General features: G+C 39.9%; 1 pseudogene; it reads right to left on the bottom strand.

The window, feature by feature from the left end:
* Positions 1 to 7,078: 7,078 nt before the first annotated feature.
* LOC136141723 (voltage-dependent anion-selective channel protein 3 pseudogene) lies at positions 7,079 to 7,567 on the bottom strand (annotated as a pseudogene).
* Between the last annotated feature and the right edge of the window lie 10,666 nt (positions 7,568 to 18,233).

The following is an 18,233-nucleotide window of genomic DNA, read 5'->3' as shown; positions in this document are numbered from 1 at the left end:
ACAATCCCAGAACTCTAATGTCCAATCAGGAGTTAGGCAGGTGGCCTTCCACATAGTAATTCAGGGAAGCAGCTCCTTCAGTGAAGTTCTGCTGTCTTCAACCCAAGATCATTCTGGAATCATCCATCAGCGAATGGGGGAAGCGGGAAGAGAACTTCCTTAGTCCCTAAGTGGCAGGATCACTGCCACTTAGGGATCTACATTTCATTGTTGAGAACAAGTTGTAAGGCCCTACCTAGATGCACTGGTGACTGGGAAATTAATTTGACTGTTTTCCTAGGATTATGGAATAGGAGGGGTGAGTTAATCCCTATGGAGGAAAATACTGGGTTGGATTTTTAAAAATCCAAATAATGATTCAAATTTTTCTACCAATCAACATGCCTATAAGCATGGAATGATTAAATTTTTCATTTCAAACAGATGTTTTGGGTTGTGAAGACCCAAAAAGCCTATGGGTCTCATGTGCTTTTTGGTAAAAGAATGTGAGTAAATGGAGACTGCAAAAGTTTATTTGTTGAATCAATGAGTTACTAAATTAATGAAGCTTCTATAGGGATATAGTGGGAGCTAATTCTTCCCCACCAAGAAACATAGAAATTAAAAAAACGTCTAAGAAACAGAAATGAGAATTATGAAAATTAATCATTCAGCCAAGAATTACAGCATTTATTAAGAGACAAAAGTACAGAGTTTTGAAATAGCTGAGATCTAGGAACTTCAATGTTTCAGTTTTGCATCAGGGTGCTATTTCGTTCCCAAGGTTATTTGAGGTCTCCAAACCTCTTTCAGATTGAAGGAAATGATCATGCTTTTCATGCAAGTACCTTAATGTAGCAAGTTGAGGGTATTTTATAGAAGTGTCAAAGGTAGATTTGAAAATTTTAAAAAATGACCAGTTGATAGAGGTTATACAGACAGAAAATATCATTCTCAAACAATAGCGTGAGAGATATGAGTTGGGAATAAAGACTAGAGTTCTTTGTCTATGGCAGAGAAAATGTGCAGAATCTCCCCCTGGAAGACAGACAGACTTACTTAAAGTCATTAGACCAATAACCGTGTTTTCTCTCTTAGAGGTCTCGGGTAACAGAAAAGATGTTTCAGCTCTAAATACAGAATTTTATACCAGAAAGATGTCACCTAATTTAATGCCCACTATAAAACTAAAAGGAAGTAAAGTCTTGAAGCAGTGAAATAATTTGCCCAATGTCACAGTTGGAGTGAATAGTCTAATTCTACTCCATAAAGAGGTATTAGCAATCCTATGGTTGTGTTGAAATTGAGGTTACTTGGATGCAAAATATCATGGGTCCTTTGACAAAATGGGTGGTAGGAGGGAGGAACAGAGGGATGGGAGGCCCGTTTCTGAAGCAGTAGGTAAAGAAAGTGTCTATAAGCAGGTGGGCAAGGCCTAGGACTGGGGGACACAGGCAGCCTTCTAGTGCTCGGGAGCCAAGAGGATGAAGCACGGTTCCCAGACATCTGTTTATGGCAGGAGATGACACTATGGGTCAGTTCAAATCCCAGAGACGGGGCCAGGCTGGGTGCCAAGTCCATTGACAGCTGAACCGGGATTCAGAATAAGGCTGGCCTCCCCATGGCCTACAGACTAGCTAGGGCAACAGACCAGACTTAAGGAAGCAGTGCTTAGCTAGAGATGGGCACAGGGAGAGAGAGGGCTGGGGACTAGGTGAGCCCCCTGGATGCTTCTGGAAGCTGCCAGGTCTCACACAAGATCCCTCCAAGAGTCACCTAAGCCCAGTGATTGTGGCCAGGCCACAGGACCCAGTCTGGGCTGGTGGCTTATCCTCAAGCCCCCTAGGTATGTGAGGAGGGGTGGAGACACTCATGGTTTGCATCTGTGGCGTCCAGGACTGACTCCAGGGCTGTGGGGGATGGAAGGATGTAACTGTGTGTTGATTAGGAAGGCAAGGCCCCCAGAGCAGGGTCGATTACATGGAAATGTGGTGGATCAAGTGGACATGAAGAACAGACCCAGCAGCTCTGCTGTCTCCAAAAGGTCCTAGGTTGGTCCTCTGAAGACCGGGAACTTCAGCTCAGCTTTGCCACTCATTGGTTGTGTGCCCCAGGCAAATGGTTTGTATCTCTAGGTTGTGGCTTCTTCCTTTTAAGGGAGGAACCATACAGCTGACGAGGAGGGTCACCGAATCTCGGAGAGCTTGTGCCGATGGCAGGGATGCTGGAGCATCAAGGGGTCTGAGGCACACAGAAGTGCTCCCAGAGCTGGAAGGCGCTGGACAAGTGGCAGCTGTCACCCTTCTCAGTCACCTCTCCCCTGGGGCCAAAACCCATTCTTCCGGATTTTCCCTCACTGGTCAATGATCCATTTTCTCCTCATAGGATCAAGTCTAGAGTTGGACAAAGTCCATGAAGGAAGGACTACCTACCTAAATAATGTTATTCCCTATACCCATTCAGGCAACACCACTACCAGCGAACAGTCATTGAATCCTTCTTCAGTTGCCAGATTCCACACTAGGTGCCTTGCATTCCTGACCCCTCCCCCAACAACCCTATCACATAGTTTGTCAATTAGCCCCAATTTATAGATGAAGTCACTGAGACACGCAGAAGTTACAAGCCAGTGGTGGAATCAGAACTTGAACTCAGGCAGCCCGTGCTTTATAACCACCAAACCACACCGTCTTTCCTAGGCAAGGCTGCTAGATCATGAACAAGCAGGAACAGAGAGTAGAGAAGGAATTTTCAGTGGTAAGAACTGGTAACTGGAGATTTGGGGAAAGAGAAAGGAAAAGAATTGAAATGGAGAAGAGAAAAACATTAGTTTTTTTGTGGGGAAAATACAGGGAATAAATCTTGTCTTGAGAATAAGATGAAAATGAAGCTATGAAAGCTGGTTTTATTCAAGCCTCATAGACTTATAGATTAGACATTCACTGAATAGCTAGAATTAAACATGATATCAGCTTTAGGGGACTCACAGTCTAAAAACTAGATGTTCATATACCTCCAAAATCTAGTTCAACAACAGGAGAGGTTTCTAGTAGAGTGTGGAAAGGGCTGCCTAAAATAGATCCCTAGGCCAAAAGTTACAGAAGAATTGCAAGAGCTGGCAGGGGAGGGAGGAGGAGGTTCTTGTGAAGAAAGTCAAATAATTCCACTCATTCAGGTCAAGCTTCCTCCCCTCATCCCAGCCGTATCAGACAAGAAAGAACAACCATAGGGTCAATTATTTGGGGGCAGAGAGAGGATGTAGAAATGAGGCCACTGGGGACTCCTTACATTGCAAAGCCTTGAAATTATCTCAGTTTTGCTCTGATTCCTCGGTGGAGACGTGTTGAACCCCTGAGTCTACTGACCTCTGCCTGATATTTGCAGATCGGCTTTGTGAGTCTCTAGAAGACAGTTCATGGCCTTTTGTAAGTAGAGAGAAGGCCAACACAATGATTCAAAAGTTGTGGCAGGACTATTTTCAAAGAAATAAAATCCTGGCGTTAGAAAAGCGAAGCTCTTAATCTTTCGGATACGGATGTAAACCATCGGAATGGGATGCAGTGGGCAGGATTAACAGAGTAGCTGTAGTCCAGATGCTTCGGGAAGCTGGAAAACCCAAAACATAACAGGGAGAAAAGCAGGATGGCAGACTGAGCAGGAACCACAGGTCTCTCTGGTTCCGTAAATTCTGATCCCCCCTCAGCCCCTCACCCATCATCAGGCCTGTTCTTCTCTATACGGATGGGGTATGAGTTTACAACAAGGGAGAAAGTCCATCTCAACTGCTTCTCTTCTTTCACTTATGTTTTCTTCCCAAATATAAAAATAGCATACTCAAGAGAAGGATTTAGAAAATATAGAAAGAGATAAAAAAGAAAGAATTTCTTATAATCTCAATATTTGTTATCTCCTGCCCTAAGGGGCCACCTGTCTTGTTTACCAAGCTCTACCCCCAGATCCTAGAAGAGTAACTGGCACATAGTAGGCGTTTAATTCCACATCTTTTCTGTATGAATCAATCCCAATTTTAAAAATGAATCAATCGGTATCCAGAGATTACATCTTAATATCAGTTGCACATCATCCCATATTTCAAAGCATGCATTTTCTGTAAACTTGTGTATTTTTTTCCTGGGCATGTTTTTATTGTGGTAAAATACACCTAACATAAAATTTATCATTTTAACGGTTTTAAAGTATACAATTCAGAATCTGCCTGCCAATGCAGGGGACACGGGTTCAATCCCTGGTCCCGGAAGATCTCACATGCCACGGAGCAACTAAACCCGTGCGCCACAACTACTGAGCCTGCGCTATAGAGCCCGTGAGCCACAGCTACTGAGCCTGTGTGCCACAACTACTGAGGCCCGCGTGCCTAGAGCCTGTGCTCTGCAACAAGAGAAGCCCACGCACCACGACGAAGAGTGGCCTCTGCTCGCCGCAACTAGAGAAAGTAAAGAAGACCCAAAGCAACCAAAAAAATAAAAAATCACAGGACTAGTGTGGTCTGTTTGCCTAAAGAATTATTTTTGTGTGTGATTCACTGGTAACATTTCTTCTTCTTCAAGACAGAATTAAAGCTTTTTTCATTGTCAAAAAAAAAGGTATACAATTCAGTGGCATTAAATATATTCATAAGATTGTACAACCACCACCACCATCCATTTCAGAACTTCTCATCATCCCAAACTGAAACTCTATATTCATTAAACAGTACTCCCCATTCATTCCTCCTCCAGCCCCTGATAACCGCTGCTCTACTTTCTGTCCCTATGAATTTACATATTCTAGGTACCCCCTATAAACGGAATCATACACTATTAGTCCCTCTGTGCCTGACTTGTTTCACTTAGCGTAATATTTTCAATGTTCATCCATGTTGTAGCATGTAACAGAATTTCATTTCTTTTTTTTTTTTCAGAATTTCATTTCTTTTAAAGGCTGACTACTATTCCATTGTGTGTGTGTGTTTCACATTTTATTTATCCATTCATTTCCTGATGGATATTTGGGTTTTTCCAGTACATATTTACAATTTTGCATCTCCTTTTTTCACTTTATAGTATCTCATGATCATTCTCCATTTTATTAAAATATTTCTTATTGTATATTATATATAATATGAATATATTTACATATATAATAATTATAGTTATTATAATTATGTTATATATTTATCCATTTTATTATTTTCTTTTGGCAGGCACATTTTATCTGATTGAGAGACAGTGTCGCTATAATCGTTCTCCTAAGTTTGAACACTTAGGTTATTTCAGTCTTTTGCCATGGTAAGCAAGGCTGCAACACCCTTGGACATAAGCCTTTGTCCAAGTGTGTTTGTGATATTATTGTTTTCTAAGGATAGAGTCTTAGAAGGTGAATTACTGTGACAATTATGTTATCTAAACTTCTCTTGATGCTTTCTTTCCAATTTGCTTGGCAAATGGCTTTCCAGAAAACAGTATGGTGGTTCCTCAAAAAATTAAAAATAGAACTACCATACAATCCAGCAATTCCACCTTTGGGTATTTATCTGAAGAAAACAAAAACAAAAATTTGAAAAGGTATCTGCACCCCCATTTTCACTGCAACATTATTTGTAATAGACAGACATGGAAACAACCTAAGTGCCCATCAATGAATGAATGGACAAAGAAGATGTGATACACACACACACACACACACACACACACACACACACACACACAGAGGAATATTACTCAGCCATAAAAAAGGAATGGAATCTTGCCATTTGCAACAACATGGATGGACCTTGAAATACTGCATGATTTCACTTATATGTGGAATCTAAAACAAAACAAACAAATAAAAAAGCCAAGCTCATCGATACAGAGATCAGATTGGTGGTTGCCAGAGAGGGGATGTGAGGGGTGGGCAAAATGGGTGAAGGAAGCCAAAAGGTACAAACTTCCAGTTATAAAATAAATAAGCCACAGGGATGTCATGTACAGCATGCTGACTATAGCAAATAATACTGTATTGTGTATTTGAAAGTTGCTAAGAGAGTAGATCTTAAATCATTTTCATCACAAGAAAAGATAATTTCGTAACTGTGATGACAAACGGTAACTAGACTCATCATAGTGATCATTTCACAATGTATATAAATGTCAGAGCATTATGTTGTACCTGAAACTAATACTATAACGTTATTTGTCAATTATACCTCAATAATTAAAAATAAATAAATAAAAATTTTAATTTTTTGCTTGTTGTTGGGATAGAAGGATACAATTGATTTTTGTATATTGGTATATCCAGCAACCTTGCTAACTAATTTAATAATTTAGCTGTAGATCTTTTTGGATAGTCTATGTACACCACCAAATTGCCTGTGAATAGGGGCAGTTTTCGTCCTTGTGTTCATATTCTTACACTTGTTTTATCTTTCTTATTAGTTGGCTCCGATATTCTTGTCTCATTCTCAGTTCCAGAGGGAAAGTTTTTAACATTTAATCATAATGTTTGTGTACGTTTTTTTTTATAGGTGCATTTTATCAGATTCAAGCAGTTTTATTTACATTTGCTAAAAGTTCTAATCATGAATATATATTGAATTTTGGCAAGTTCTTTTTTGGCACTTATCTATAAGGTAATATGATATTTTCCCCTAATTCTGTTAATATGACAAAATTTTTCAGGTGTTAAATCATTCTTTTTTTGTTTCAAATATGATGGTTTTATTTTATTTTCTTCTGATGCAAAACCAAAGATTCCACTACAGCACAGAGACCAATATAATAAAAGGTCATGAGGAAGTGAGGGACAGGCAGGATGTGATGTACAAACCGGAGGATCATTATTTCTTTATAACATGACACTACATCGTCACTGAGGAACACACTCAAAGTAACACTTTGGAACTAAAAGGTGGCACAAACGTGACAACCTCCAGGAATGCCTTCAAGCACCTCCCTTAGGATGGACTTACCATCTCTAGACTTCAGTATGGGCAAGATTACAATTCTTCGGAAGAATAAAAGTTTACACTTTTCAAATTTCACAGAAGACGTTGACTAAGGTCAGGACACAGTGGGTTCATTTCTCTTAATTCCCAGGGACAAAGCTGGTGCATTACTCAAAACCACGTTAAGCTTCTTAGTTCAAATCCCGACCCAACCTTGTGATTTCCCGCATTGAAGTTCCTTCCATCAATCAAAGCAGATAGGGTCAGTCTGACTCCTGGGCAAAGTGTTCGGGTATGACCCTGTCCAATCAGGCTGGCATGACTTACTTTAGCAGATAGAGAAGTTCTATAAGTCACTTTGTATGTAGCGGTGATGTCAGAAACGGGTATCCTTAACTGCCAGCCACCCAAGCGAGGTTCGGTGACATTTCAACCTTCTCCTTAACCTTCTGCTGGATAGAACCTCCAAATTCAGTGCCGTGGTTCACAGAAGTGAGGAGCTGCAAGTCTGCAGCCTTGTAGCCCAGGACAAAATCATTCCGTGACAGTTTGGACTTGGCTGTGTCAAAGCTCATCAAAACTCATCTGATAGTCAGCAAGCCAGCCCTTAAAGACTGACACAGCCCACTCACAGATGGCTGGTTCAGAAAAATCGATCAGTTAGTTCATTACTAGGTACAGCTGAGTGATATCCTATTGTGTTAAAATTCCACAATTTGTTTATACCTTCACCGTTTGATGGACATTGGAATTGTTGGGTCACGTGTAAGTGTATGTTTAACTTATTAAGAAACTACCAAATTATTTTCCAGAGTGGTTTTGCCATGTATTTTGATTGTTATATATTTAAAACCCCCTAAGACTTCACTATTATTGTTTCAATCCTCAATGTTCGTTTGTATTTCCCTTTGCGTTTATCTTCTATGTTTCTTTTCACTCCTTTTTGCACCTCTGAGCTACTAGCTGGAATCATTTTCTTTCTGGCTGAAGAACATCTTTTAGTATTTTCAGTAGTGTTGGTCTGCTGACGATGAATTTTTTTCATTTTTGTTTGTCTGAAAATGTATTTGTTTCACCTACATTTTTGAAGGATATTTCTGCTGTCAGTCTGGTTGCTCCTTTGAAGCTCATTTTTCTTCTTCTGTTAGCTACATTTAACACTTTTTGCCCTTCATCTCCAGCAGTTGTACTGTGGTGTGCTTAGGTGTGATATGTTTTATAGTGACCTTCTTGGTTTCATTGTGCTTCTTGAATCTGTAGTTTGATATCATCCATCCATTTTGGAAAATTCTCAGTTATCTTGGCAAATATTGCTTCTGTCTAATTCTCTCTTTCTTCTTCTTCTGGGCCAATTCCTCATACACCATAGCTCCTATGTTTCTTAGCCTCTTTTCTGCATTTATTATCCTTTTGCTCCTCTGTGCTTTTTTTTTTTTTTAAATTTTTTTGAAGATGTTGGGGGTAGGAGTTCATTAATTAATTAATTTATTTTTGCTGTGTTGGGTCTTCGTTTCTGTGCGAGGGCTTTCTCTAGTGGCAAGCGGGGGCCACTCGTCATTGCGGTGCACAGGCCTCTCACTATCGCGGCCTCTCTTGTTGCGGAGCACAGGCTCCAGACGTGCAGGCTCAGTAGCTGTGGCTCACAGGCCTAGTTGCTCCGTGGCATGTGGGATCCTCCCAGACCAGGGCTCGAACCCGTGTCCCCTGCATTAGCAGGCAGATTCTCAACCACTGCGCCACCAGGGAAGCCCCTCTGTGCTTTTATTTTGGATGTTTATTACTGATTTTCCAGTTCACTGTTCTCTCTCCAGCTGCTAAACACGTTATAAATTTTTTCTGTTATAGAAGTTTCATTTTAAAAATCATTTCCAGTTTTCTACATAAATTCTCAATTTCACCTTTTATCTCTGTAAACATATTAAGTACAGTTATTTTAAGGTTTGTGTCAGATTATTTGTATACTTGTAAATCTGTTTTTATTATTGTTTTCCCCCCTTGTTTATCTATCACATTAACTTGTCTCCTCATTTTCCTGATTTTTTTTAATGAGTAGCAGATATTGTATATGAAAAATTGGGAGATAAATTGGAGTCTAAGATGATGGTATCTTTAAATAGAGCATTTATGTTTTTCTTCTTGTTAGTAGCTGAGATTATCTGAAGCTTGCTTTAGTCCCTTTGAAGGTCAGTTCATTTAGAGTTCACACTTAGTCCTAGAGTGTAGCCTTGTAGCTTATCCAAAGCTTAGAGGGGTTCCTGGGATCCTCTTCTTCGGTAGTTTGCGAATTCCAGGTTTTTCTCCTAACTTCATGAACTTGTCAGTACCTCTGCTGAGCTGCTCAGCTTCTCATCTGCCTCTTCCGGAAGCTCCAGAGACCTGAATGCAATGACCATCTCTTTGTGTTTCCTTCTTTTTTAAGATTGTGGATCCTTGATTCTTCCTAACTTCATAATTCCTTGATGACTTCAAACATTAAAAAAATAATTGTTCAGATATTCTAGTTCTCAGCAGGAGGATTAATCCAAATTATTTACACTACCACATCCAGAACTGGAATTCCTAAGAACAAAAATGTTCAGGTATAAATGAAAAGAATCAGAGTGAAGGAGAAGGCAGACTACAAAATGAAATATTAGAAATCATATGTACATGAACATAAATATGAAGAACATAAAATGAACATAAGTGAAACATAGCTATAGCCTCTTAATATTCCTCAATATTTCTTTTATCTTTGACTTTCCATATACATATGAATATTCATATATATATGGATATATATTCTCCCCTATGAATATTCATCTCCTTATTTTGGTACATTTGCCTGAGAAGTGTGAGGAAATTTGTTACATAAACCCAAACTGTCAAGTTATTTGTGAGAATATATAAGAAATTTAGAGAGGGAAAAAGAAATGGTATACACTGCAGTTACTTAGTAATAAAGCAATATAATAAGGTACGAATAGTAAATTAATTATTAGAGACAGAAAGTTGTCATTCAAAAATTAATTACAGTCATTCCTCAGTGTTCACAGGGGATTGTTTCCAGGATCCACACCCCTGCCCCGCTCTCCCATACCGAAATTCCCTAATGCTCATGTCCTTTATATAAAATGGTAGTACTAGCATATAACCCATGCACATCCTCCCATTTACTTTAAATCATCTCTAGATTACTTATAATACCTAATACAATGTAAATGCTAGGTAAATAGTTGCCAGTGTGTGGCAAATTCCAGTTCTGTCTTTTGGAGCTTTCTGGCATTTAAAAAATGTATATATTTTCAATCTGCAGTTAATTGAAGGCACAGTTGTGGAACTCATGGTTACAGAGGGCCAAATGTAGTTGATAAAAATATGTGAGAATAGTAAAGACTTAAAATATAATAATTAGGATGACTACGGTTCCTGGGAGGGAGTGAAAAAAACTAAGAGCAGATTAGTGCTACCAAAATAAAAGCACAGCAGCATTAACAAAAAGAAAAAGAAAGAAGTCTTAAAGAAACATTATCACCAACAAAAATAATAGAAAATCAAGTGGTGCTAGAACAAGATTTAAGGAAATAAAAGTTCTTTAACAGAAAACGCCCTTAAATATAAATTCTTATTGAAAAATCAGTCTTACACAAGTTAATCTATTATTTCCCACCTCAATAGTTACAATGCATATTATATATTTCAAGATTTTTTGTTATTTTAGGACTTTATAATCAGCTTTTTAGGATCACTACTTTGAACACAGTCTTTATTGAACAGATGGAAATATGAAATGTGTATGGGAATAGGATGAATCTACACAGACCCAATTTATCCTGGATTATGTTTTTGGAAAAAAATTCCTGATATAATTTTTGCTTCCTTGTATTGGCTTCTTTTTCATAAAAACCTGCTTACAAAAAGGTTCCAGTGATGTGATTAATCAATGATTTGAAGTAAAAGTACAACTTTCAGAGTTGTAGCAATTCAGTACAACAGTACAAAGTCAAAAGATACACTTATAAATGCAGGAGAAGAAAGGAAATAGAATTAGTGAGGATGGAGAGTTAGAAGCAGTTAAACGAGTATTTTAGCTTGAAGCCATTCGTTGGTTATTATGACAAGGAAGTCTACTGAATGAGGTTGAAAGCAAAACCAGCCGACCAAGGATAGGACTTAAGAGCATGATAATTTGTTTACTTGAGAATGAAAGAGTACACCACGTACAGCACTGCAGGCACTCAAGCTTGGTACATTCTAGAAGTCAACATGGAGAAGAAGATGCTAGATAGACACAAGAACATTGAGCTCTTTTAGTCCTGCTTTTATAATTGGAGAACAACTTGAAAATATGGAGAGCATATTACAGAAAATACATAGTACTGTAGAACATAAACCTGGTATATGAAAACTGAAAACCGGGTCAAGAAACACAGTGTTCATACAAGCCACTAAAGTATGAGGCCAAAATATAAGTGAAAATACATAGATTTCACTTTGAAAATAGGATATATTTTTCTTAATCTCACTTTCTGACTCAGGGGGTCTCCCTTATGGGTTTCTTTTCCCGAATTATATGAAATGGTTTGATGGACTCATCCACTGATTTGATCCAGAAATCTTCCTCCTGTTTTGAGTAATCCTAAATTGTCTTAAAGAATGGTATGAAATCCCTAAACAAATGAATTACCAGTTGTAATTTGATTTAATTAAAAAACTAAATATGTACCAGAAGGGATTTATGGAGACCATGTGGGATGTTGTAAAACCAAAAAATCCAAGAGTGCATCCTTTCTAAAAAGTTTGGAATCCTTGCACTACTTAAAGTATATATGTGCCACACCTTCTTTATCCATTCATCTGTCGGTGGGCACTTAGGTTGCTTCCATGTCCTGGCTATTGTAAATAGAGCTGCAGTGAACATTGTGGTACATGACTCTTTTTGAATTATGGTTTTCTCAGGGTATATGCCCGGTAGTGGGATTGCTGGGTCATATGGTAGCTCTATTTTTAGTTTTTTGTTTTTTTTTTTTGCAGTATGCGGGCCTCTCACTGTTGTGGCCTCTCCCTTTGCGGAGCACAGGCTCTGGACGCGCAGGCTCAGTGGCCATGGCTCACGGGCCCAGGCGCTCCGCGGCATGTGGGATCTTCCCGGACTGGGGCACGAACCTGTGTCCCCTGCATCGGCAGGAGGACTCTCAACCACTGCGCCACCAGAGAAGTCCTATTTTTAGTTTTTTAAGGAACCTCCATACTGTTTTCCATAGTGGTTGTATCAATTTACATTCCCACGAAAAAGAAACGAAATTGAGTTATTTGTAGTGAGGTGGATGGATCTAGAGTCTGTCATACAGAGTGAAGTAAGTCAGAAAGAAAAACAAATACTGTATGCTAACACATATATATGGAATCTAAAAAAAAAAAAAAGGTACTGATGAACCTAGTCGTATGGCAGGAATAAAGAGGTAGACATAGAAAATGGACTTGAGGACATGGGGTGGGAGGGGGAAGCTGGGGCGAAGTGAGAGTAGAATCGACATATATACACTACCGAATGTAAACAGTTGGCTGGTGGGAAGCAGCTGCATAGCACAGGGAAATCTGCACCGTGCTTTGCGATGACCTAGAGGGGTGGGATAGGGAGGATGAGAGAGTGGCTCAAGAGGGAGGGGACATGGGGAAACGTGTACGCGTATGGCTGATTCGCCTTGTTGTGCAACAGAAACTAACAGTATCGTGAAGCAATTATACTCCAATAAAGATTTATTTAAAAAATCTCCCGCCCCCCCAAAAAATAAAGTGTATCTAAAAACACTAATTTCCATACATATGTCTCAAGGTGGTCTGAGGCTGCAACACGTCAGAAAAAACCCAAGGAACTGAGGGGAAAAAGTCATGGTTCCAGGACGCTTAATATAAACAATGGGTTGATTTATGCTTTTTGCTTTTCATCAAGTTGAGTCCTGTGTCACTTGTAAAGCTATTGTCTCTCGAGTTCCAATTTACTTTCTGTGTTTGGCTTTGTAACGGTGGGGCTGGGACTCCACATACATTTTTCTTTTGCCAGCTGGCTCCCTCCTGCCAATAAGGAGCCCTAGAGGAAGACTGGTGGGAGGGAAGGAGGAAAGGGATCTACTCCTTCTGGTGGCTTCCAGTGGGCTTCCTGGTTGCTTCCGGTTCTGGTCGGCATCAGAGCCTTGCTTCTTCCCCACTGCAGCCGTGCTTGTTGCAGATGCAGCAGTGTGCAGCTCTCCTAACCTTCCTAGAACCAACCTCATTGCTCCCTGCAGACACACCAGCACTAGCTGCCAGCATCGGGGCCTCAGAGCCTAGGCTTCTGCTCTGTGGGCCCCTTTTCTAAGCATCTAAGTTTTAAACATTCCAACATCGTTCCTTCATCGGAACCCTAGGGGGGTATCTGCTTCCTGCACTTGCTGATTCAATCTATGAAGTGTGGTACCTTCTGTTCTGTTTTTGCCTTGTCGGTTACTTTGATGGGTAGAATAATGGTCCCCCGAAGATATCCATGTCTTAATCCCCCACGCCTGTGAATATGTTACCTTACATGGCAGAAGGAACTTTGCAGTTAATTTAAGGATCTTGGGATGGGAAGAGTATACTGGACTATCTGTAATGTAATCACAAGGGTCAACATGCGTGGGCGCAGGAAGGTCAGAGTCAGAGAAGGAGGCGTGACAATGGAAGCAGAGGCTGGAGTGACGTGAGGCCAGTGAGACAAGAAATACAGGTGATCGCTCAAAGCTGGAGAAGACAAAAAAACAGACTGTCCCCCAGAGCCTCCAGAAGCAACACAATTCTGCTGACACCTTGATTTGAGTCCAGTGACACTGATTTTGGACTTCTGACCTCCAGAACTATAAGATAATAAGTCTGTGCTGTCTTAAGCCACTCCATTTGTGGTATAATTTGTTACAGCAGCGATAGGAAGCTGCTGTAGTTACCTAGTTTATAACACTTTATATTAAACTCTGTCTGTTAAAATAACTGCTGAGGTCTGTACCCCTGACTTGCCGCTGACTGACTCAAGTAGAATCGGCACACCTGGCTCTGCACTGTTAAAAGGGCAAGCACTGCTCAGCTGTCTTTTAATTTGAACTCTCAGGTCTCAGTTGTATTTTCCAAGTTTAACATTAGTCTGTGATGACATACTTAGCATTGAATTTTTGGAAAAGAGTTTTATTTTCCTATTTGTAAAATTTCATCCTTCTTATTAAGGTCAACTTTATATTATGGAATATAACATTAAAATATAGGAACTAAATTAGAAATTAAAACAAAGGACACAAACATAAATTTGTATGACAATCAGGAAAAACGAGTCTAAGATCTGTGGTGTTCGCTATGGTCACTGGGTGGGAAGCAGGGCAGAACACCTGGACTGGCTGAGACTGGGAGTCCAGTTAATGACGACATGAGTGAATGTTACTTCTCTGGACATGAAGGCACAATCCAATGACTGGGAAGTCCAGGGAGACTGCGAGACAGAAGCAAATGCAAATGCTAGGAGTTTAGTGAAGGTATGAGGTCACAGCTGTGCATAGTGGTTCTGGTAATTGAGCTGAATCCAACATCCAGGGAATGCCCAATGAACTAGAAGCAAGGCTGCCGTCACGGCTTTTAGTAGACAAATAGAGTTCATGGTCCAGGGGAGTCTACAAAGGCAGTAATGAGCAGGTGGATCCCAACAGGGTCTCTAGAGAAGGGATTTTGACCTCTAGTCTCAAAGCAGATACGTGAATAGATGTAGTGTTTACTCTGATTTCTGTAACGTCTAACCCTCACTGTGAGGATATGCAAGGACTCCAAGTCAATTTAGAGGTTTAAAAAAAACATACATATATAAAGAGATTTATTTCAAGGAATCAGTTAACACTATTTTGCAGGCTGGCAAGTCCAAAATCTGCAGGATGGGCCAGCAGCCTGGAGACCCAGGAAGAGCTGATGCTGCAGTTCAAGTTGGAAGGCCATCTGCTGGCAGAATTCCTTCTTGCTTGGGGGGAGGTAAGTCTTGGTTCTATTAAGGCCTTCAACTGATTGGATGAAGCCCACCCACCTTATGGAGAGTAATCTGCTTTACAAAAAGCCCACCAATTTAGATGTAAATCTCATCTAAAACCATCCTCACAGAAACATCCAGATTAATGTTTGACCAAATATTTGGATATCATGGCCCAGCCAAGTTGACACATAAAATTAACCATCACAACCTTCTTGCCTAGCTACTGAGGTAGAGGAGGATATTATATTTTAAGATCAGAGGATGTTAACATAGCTTTTCTTTCTTCCCATACCCTGAAGACAGCAGAACAACTCGAGAGGTAAATTATACAGTGCTCTCTTCAAGCACAGGCTCTCAGCTTAAACAAACCCAATTTTACTTTGTTTCAAGGCTTAAAAAATTATAATTATAGTAGAACATCATATATTTAGAAAGAAATAATCTGGGGAAATGTTTCCCATATAATGTAATTGCAAAGACAGAAATCTTCCCCCTGGGGTGGTGGTGTTGAGAAGCAAAAGCTTCATAAATCACATGCATGTTTTTTGGGTTTTTTTGTCTAAAGGAGAGGCAACTGTATGAAACATAAGACCACCAATTACAACAGTGAGACAATGAAGGAAGTGAGAAGTGAGAATTCATAGCTAAAGGAAACAATAACCAGGAGACCTCTGATTGCTTTCTACTTCTTCAACAAACAATTGAGTGTCACTTAGTGTTTGGGTACAGTAGTGCCACACATCTCAATAGCTCCTGAAGGTATCTTAGTCCTAGAGCACAGGACAATAATTAACAAAATAACTGAGTTATTAAATTGGCTTATATTCAGTACATCACTGAATCTATAAGAAAGGGAGAATAGATATTGAATCGAGATGGAAAACTGAGTGTACGTTTCTACCCCCATGCAAAACATCCAGAAAAAATACCTTAAAACATTAAAAGAATGAATTCAAAAGAGAGAGAGAAAATAAGAGGCACAACCAGAAACTTAAGACTTTGAAAAAATTCATGAATGATAAAAAGCAGAAGGGATCATATTAACCGAGGAAACCCTAAACCAAAACACATTCAGAAGGTAGCTATGGGGTCAGGGGAGCTTCTGGCAGAATTCCAAGCTCACAGTCAAGGGAACAAGGACCAGAAGTAACCGAGGAAATAAGCAAGTTGCCAAGTGAACAACCAAGAGAGGTAGGCCCCTCCTCCTTCCTGCTCTTGTGTGGAGTGCCAGCATCGGCAGAGTTTAGCACCTGCTACAGCAGGGCTGGCCAACCAGAGCACAGAATCTGTGCCATTGTCCCCAGAGAGATCTGAGATGTGTGTTAGATGTCCAAGTGGGATGCCAAATAGGCCACTGCAAATTTGACTGTGGAACTCGGGAAAGGTAGGGGCTGGAGACACAAATTTGGAGTCATCATATTTGGATGGTAATTAAAGCCATAAGTAAGACTAGATGAGATCAACTGGGGAAATAATGTGTACAAAGAAGAGAAGAGGGCCCAGGACTGAGAGCTAGGACACCCCAACATATGGAGACAGGTTATATCTGTGTGACATTGAAACAACCAGTTAGTTAAATTAGTTTAAACATGTGAAAAAATGAGTGGAATGGGTCACTGGTGGTTATGCAGAAGGGGACTTGCCCACATAGACCAGAACTGAAACATGGTGTAGTCCCTGACCAAATCCAGGACAGTTTGACTGGGAGCATTTTTTTTTTTTTTTTTCCCGGTACGCGGGCCTCTCACTGTTGTGGCCTCTCCTGTTGCAGAGCAAAGGCTCCGGACGCGCAGGCTCAGTGGCCATGGCTCACGGGCCCAGCTGCTCCGCGGCATGTGGGATCTTCCTGGACCAGGGCACAAACCCGTGCCCCCTGCATCGGCAGGCGGACTCTCAACCACTGCGCCACCAGGGAAGCCCTGCCTGGGAGCTTTTTGAGAAGAGCCTATTTGTTCATCTTTATATATCTGAGCTGCCACACAACAGGTGCTTGATAAATGTTTAATGAACAAATTTGTAAATTTAAAAACAAACTTTGCATCGTTTGGGGAGAATTTCGACCAAATTTCTAATTGTTGTTAAGCATTTTCTCCACCCACCTCAATGTTTGCTCTCCATTTTGGTCCCTTTGCAAGTAATGTCTAGAAACATACCTTTTAGATTCAAAGACTTTTAAATAATAAAGGACCTTCTTCCTTTTTACCTACCTCAGTATTAAATTAGCAGTTTGTCATTTATTTCTAATTTTCCAGCTGCACTAATTTCACTTTTCCATCAAGACCTTTTTGAGAAAAATATGAGATAAGGAAATATTCCCTCCATGGAATCCTCCAAGGATGATGGAAGGTGATTATCTGAGGATAAGAGTTGTGACTACACGGTTCAGCTACTTTTTCCCAAAAGAAGGTCTCAGTACTTTACTAAAATACATTTACGGATGAAATAAGATGTCTAAGGTTTCTAGTGTTGGGGAGCCATTTGTAGGGACAGAAGAGGGGTAAAGCAACAAGAAATATATGCAAAAGAAAAAAAATGTACTGTGGAATATTTCCATACCAATAAATATAGCTCTACCTCATAATTTTTTAGGACTTCAGAGATTTCCATTTTACAAATTTATAACAACTCACAACACAATCTACATACTTGGACATTTAATTTTCTCTTATCATAAACATTTTTTGCAGACAGTTTCAAACTCAGTCTGATTATTTTCTTGGGAGAGAGATTAGTAGATTAAAAGATGTGCATTTGAAAGGGTTTTTGACAGGTCCTGCCAAATTTCTCTTCGGAAGAGTTGTATCAACTTAAATTCCCATTATCAGCGACCTCCTTTCCCACACCATTGCTAACTTAGGGTATTATGATTCTTTGAAATATTTGTCAATTATATGGGTGAAAAAGTAGCTTAGTGTTGTTATAATTTTACTTTTTTTTGCTTACATTTTTTTCACATTTTTATTAAGGTGCAATTTACCAAGCTGTTAAAGAGGCAAGAAGAAAAATGGTACCTGGTGCCTCTTCTTTGCTCCAGGGTGGCTCCAGCACAGTGGCTGACTTTGCCCAACAGGCTTCCACCAAGTGCCCTTAGGTCCCAAGTGCCTGAGCAGTCAAACAGCAAGGTGCTGACTAGGCTGAGAAATCTGAGCCCGTGTCCCAACCCTTTGCATCTTGCATCGAAACCACGGTCTTTCACAAGATTGCAGAATGGTGTCTTAAGGATGAAGAAATATATCTCTTTTTAAACAGTTTATCAAATGATGAAAGACCCTTGTTATTGGGAATATGTTGGAGAAGAAAAAAAAAAGAACAAACCCTGTAGAAATCAGA

This window comes from Phocoena phocoena, chromosome 21 (genome assembly GCF_963924675.1).
Source record: "Phocoena phocoena chromosome 21, mPhoPho1.1, whole genome shotgun sequence".
Lineage (NCBI taxonomy): Eukaryota > Metazoa > Chordata > Mammalia > Artiodactyla > Phocoenidae > Phocoena > Phocoena phocoena.
The sequence above is the reverse complement of the archived record's forward strand: the minus strand, read 5'-3'. Positions and strand labels throughout refer to the sequence as shown.